We start from the raw sequence: 5,762 nt of genomic DNA, 5'->3' as shown, positions 1-5,762 counted from the left end.
GATTGAAAAAAATAAAATAAAATTGTACTAGGAAGAAAAATGGAACACTGAGTTCGACTAATATAATTTATTTGTCTATTGCTTTAGTGTTCCTTCATCCAGGTCTCAAGGGGTGTGTTTGGATAAATTTGAAAGAGTTTCGTGGAGTGTACTGACCCTAATTGAGGGGTGTCAAACCAAAACTTTTTACAAATTCATTTATTTTATTCAAAATATGAGAATATGTCACTTGAGATTAGTCCCCGTTCGTCATAAGACAGTTTATAATTAAGGGTGCGTTTTGTAACATTTTTGTTTTTTGTTTTTGCAGTCGCAAAGAAATAGAAACGTAATTTTATTTTTTGAAATAAAAACAAAAAGTAAAAATAACGTTTAGTAACCTTTGCTTACCACAATGTTAATAACAAAAAACAAAAAGCAGTGTTTAGTAAAACATTTATTACAAAATTTTTTTTTTTTGTTTTGGAAATTTTTTTAATTTATTTTTTGATCCATCTATCAAAATCTAACTTTCAATCACAATAAAAGATATAATCTAAAAAGGAAATATATATATATATATATATATATATATATATATATATATGTATGTACAGGGCAAGATAAGCGTACAATTGTATAATGTATATATGTAGAATATAAAAATAGATTTTATATATTCATATATATTAACAAAAAAATCTGAAAACAAACCACAACCAATACATGTATAACAATTAGAAAAAGGAAGAAAAAAAAAATACAAGGCGTACAATTATATAATGTATATATATATAATATAAAAATAGATGTTGTATATTGTATATATATAGAATATAAAAGTATTAATGGAGTAATGTCAGTGGTTGTGTATTAATGGAAGAGTAATGTCAGTTGTTGCGTAAAAAACGAGGGTAATAGTGGTGAAAATGTTTCCTCTATTATAGTGAAAAAATACAAGAAACGTCATTTTGATGTTTTCTCTTTCTTATATAAAAATGAGAAATGTTTTTCATTAAGAAGGAACAAAAACAAATTACTAAACATGATTTTTGTATTTATTTATCCTTTTTAAGGATTGGCAACCGAAAACAAAAATTGTTTTGAGTTACTAAACTCATCCTAAGTTCAGTGGTCAGTACTTTGTTGTTGTTATCTAATGCACAATTGGAAATTTGATATTAGATTTGTCAAGTTGAATGAATAACATTATTTTTAAAAGGTCTTAATTCCAAAGGTATGATATCTCTTTTTAAAAGGAGAAGGTTAAGAATTTGAGTCCACTAAAAATATATTGTGAATAATATCTGTGTTTATTTTAATTTTTTAAAAATAAAAAATAAAAATAAAATAGTAATATTGTTCACGAAGATTAGATGATGCGTAACTCATTTTTCTTTCTTACGGGATATTTTAATTTGGCAAATAATGACTCATTTATAAAAATTTTGAGGTAGTCGGAGTGTCGAATAATGACTCACTCATAATTTTGTTCTTACAAACTTAAATCATTAACATTTTATTTGAGATGTGTGTAATTGCCCCTTAGATAAGTCTTCTTAATAGAAAATGACTTCTGGGTGTCTTTCAATAACACAATTTAGTGTTTAATTCATTCAATTAATAACTGTGTTTGATAAGGCAATTTTTAAAAAAAAAAATATCACTTAAAATAAACATCATTTATAACTAAATACTAAACATTAAAAATTCAAAAATATATATGTATCAAAAAATATTTATTTATTATTTTTTAATTATCACCTAAAATTTAGCCCTTAAAATTTTTAATAACTTTTACCAAACAACACTTTACTTTGATATACACTTTCATTTTTTATGTTTTTATCTTTGTCTTCTTGTGAAATAAAGTACGGTGACTATGTGAAATAATATATATATATAAATTGTTTTATTTTTCTTGGTAAAAAGGGCAAATGTCAAAGCTTGAGAACTTTTATTATCCCGCATTGAATTATTTTTTTAGTAAGAAAAGTTGGGGGAAAAAATGGGACCCAAAAGTTGGATGAGATCTTTAAGCAAATTTAATAATGAAAAATAAATTAAAGCTGCATAACCTAAGAAGTGACCATATACCATGAATCTGAATGGCATAAAGACCCAAGGGCTTTTGGTCAAACCAAATGACCAAGGTACAGATACTGCCGGGACTATATCTATATATATATATATATCCTACGAGGCAACTAGTCAATCACGACTTCTGTCACGTGAGAAGAACTGCATCAAATTAATAAATAGGGATTAGGTTGTTTCTGTACCTCTCTATACAAAATAATTACTCTTGATTTCAAATTTATTCATCCATTCACAAACTAATTAATACACCCTAAAAGATTTTTCAGATTACTAAACCTTTTTTCCATTTCAATTTGCTATATTAAAATCTTTCTATCCGCTCATCATATTAGTACTATATATTACTATTATACAATAAATGAATAAGAAAATATTTTCAAAATAAAAAGTATATTAAACATACAATTTAAAAGTATACTATCTCTCCTACTTAATCAATGAATTAAAAAATTCATTGAAAAGCTTATTTGACTTTTTACAAGTCTCAATAAACTATCTTAATTCAGTAACTAAATAAGCAAAATTCATAAATCTTATCATAACATTATTCTCATAATAATATTTTTTTTGTGATACTGGTAGGATACAGGTACGACTCTTTTGTAAAAGTGTCTGTTATTCTTAATTGACGAAAAATGAAAGATTGATAAAAAATAAAAGGAAAAATGCAACTCTCCACGCACACGCATAGCTAGTAAGAGAATTTTTTTAAAAATCTATTCCCTTTAGTAAAGGAGGTGAGGAATTCCAGTCCTATAGAGCATGTGTAGAAATGTGCCAGTATTTACCTTTTACGCACGTCAGTTATATTGGGGCTCCAAAGATCTAGCAAATTACAAAAACAGTCCCAATTTCTTACCTACATTTTTTAATACCATAATAACCCTTCTTTACCAAGTTTGGGCTGGTGTCTGAATTATACTTGATACTTGTAACCTTTGCCATTCAAGAAAGAGGAGGAAAAAAAAAAAAAAAATGGTGTACTATAAGGTGTTGGTTCACTGAATGGTAAATTACCTATCTTCATTGAGAGGTTAAAGTTTGTCCCTATTTCCTGTTTTTTTCTATTGGACAAAAAAAATCCCATTAAACTCTGCCAACCCATAAAAAATATCGGTATTAATATAATTTATAAAAAAATGCTAACCAGTCCTCTCTTCATCTCCTGTCCTTCTCTCTATCACATGTGATATCTCTCCTACCTCGAGATCGATGAGTAGTTGCTGATCCAAGGAACAGTAGTGGTGGTTGTGGTGTCCGCGTATAAAAGTTTGATGTAAAAAAATTTAGAATAGAATAAATAAGTTTTACTTGCCCCTTTATTTGACTTTTATTTATTTTAATCTTACAGAAATGAAACTAATATAAACCCCACAAATCAAAAATAAAGTGTAAATAATTAAAATAAATAAAATTTGAGAGATGATGACATCGGGATTTTTATGCGTGAAAATTTTTGTTGGAAGAACTCCGATCAACCGAGATGAAAACCATAGACTTTTGTAGCCTTAATTGAAGCAATCTACTAATCTTCCAAATAAAGTATAATGAACTCTGACTCAAACTCACACCCACTCTACTCTACCAAAAACTAATTGTTGAATATCTCGTGCTGAGTCTCGCAACTTCCCGTCCGATTGTTACAAACTTCAGGCTTATTCCTCAATCCTTGTAGAAGGGTTGTTGATAGATCACGAACACTCCGCGAATGCTCAGACCCCTTAATTTTGTAGTGTGGTCGATTCCTCCTTCTTTCAAATTCTGAATTTTATAAAGGTAAAATAAAAATCTTACTTTTCTGAACATAATTTTTTGAATCTTAAATATGTGAATTCCGATTAGATAGATAACACCACCTTAAGATCACTCAAGTGTAATAGTGTGTGTGTTCAAGTATATAAAAATATACAAAACAATCAAAAAAATATTCTAAAAAGGCTCTCAATTTGTAATAGCAAAATTATTTTTCTCTTCAAAACCTTAATTAATTAAGAGAGAGAGAGTTTATATAAGAGTCCTCAAAATATATCGAAAGTCGTTTTAAAATCGTGCAAAAACTTCTCTAAGAGTTTGGGTAAAAATAGGAAAATAAAAAGTTATCAAAATATTATTGGTTAGATTTTAAAATACAGCCGGTTGAACTTTTATCGAGACATGTTTTTGCGTAGAAAATTCAACCGGTTGGAAGCCGTTCGTATACTGGAAGTGCAATTGGTTGGATTTTGCTGAAGCTATTCACATGCTCTTCTATCCATCATTAAGTTAGTGATCCAAGGAAAATTCAATACTGAAGTGGAGATGAAATTAGTGTGTATATATATATATAATGACAGAAATAGACTTCACTTGAATATGCTGAACTAAAAATGTGAGGACAAAGTTTAACCTCCCCATGAAGATTAGGAAGTCAGCTTTTCCAATATATATATATATATATATATATATATTCCTGAATGGAAAATTGAGTTGGTGAGGTGTCTCTATCAAACTAGTGCAGTCCTTAATTGTGGGAGAGAGGGAGTTTCTTCAAGAAGTCACAAATTTTATCCTACTTGAGGAGAGACTTCGAATGGTGTCAAAAGGTCACCAAAGAGGGTGGCTGAATCTGGACCATTAACTTCCCTGTCAAACACAAGTGGGCTATCTACCTACGATGTACACCCCTCTATCTGTACCTTCAGTCCATTCCAGTTACATCTCTATAAGGTATAAACTAAATATTGAAATTCACACATCAATTTAATTACACTGTTGTTATTTGTTATATATATACACATATATATATACACACACACCGGAGCTTAAGATTGGCTGGGCAGCTCAATTTCTTCTAAACCCATGGAGCCTAGCTAGGGTTCCCCTTTACCAAGGCATTCACTTGCATAATACTGGGAACAGTGGGTTAAAAAAAGTAAAATCGTATTATTATTATTATACAAAAAATAATTGTTCTGTGATGTTCTCTCACAAACTTTTAACGGTATAATACTGATTAATGAAATAAAAAAAAAACACTTCACCGACACCTCATTTTTTAAAGTGAATGATGAAAGTTTGAGTCCCCAAAAAATAAAAATTTGTGTTTTTTACCAATAATAATAATATTAAATAAATAAACCAATCAATCCTTGTATTGACTATCAATCCAGGTAAAAAAAAAGTGTTTGCTTTTGTAAAACAAACCCTATGTAATTCTTTGAAAAATAGTTTTCTATCAAAATACTTTATCGGTTAGATTTTTATCCTTTGTATGCCCATAAAGGGAACTGAATTAACATAACCACATGTTCACGTATCATTCAATCTTTTTTGTATTAAATAAAAATAATAAATAATAAATCTTAACATATTATGTTACAAAGGCGTTATGTTGTAGCTGTATCTCATCAATTTTTTAAAATAAATGATAAGGGTTTGAGTCTCAGAAATTTAAAAGTATGTGTATTTTTTGTCAATAATAATAATAAATAAATAAACCAATTGATCCTTGACAATTATCATATAATTTGGGTGAATTGCATAAAACCTTATCAACCTTTTTTCTTTTTCTTTTTTTTTGATAATTCAAAAAACACTCTCTTAGTATTATCCTCACCCAAATCAAGAAAGATTGTATGCAATTTGACTGATTATATATAATATAATACATAGTATAAATAATATAATAAGTCAAAAAGTAACTC

This window comes from Cornus florida, unplaced genomic scaffold, assembly GCF_030987335.1.
Source record: "Cornus florida cultivar Cherokee Brave unplaced genomic scaffold, ASM3098733v1 CherokeeBrave_3.0.0_Hap2_Chr05, whole genome shotgun sequence".
Lineage (NCBI taxonomy): Eukaryota > Viridiplantae > Streptophyta > Magnoliopsida > Cornales > Cornaceae > Cornus > Cornus florida.
This window is presented reverse-complemented; position numbering follows the sequence as displayed.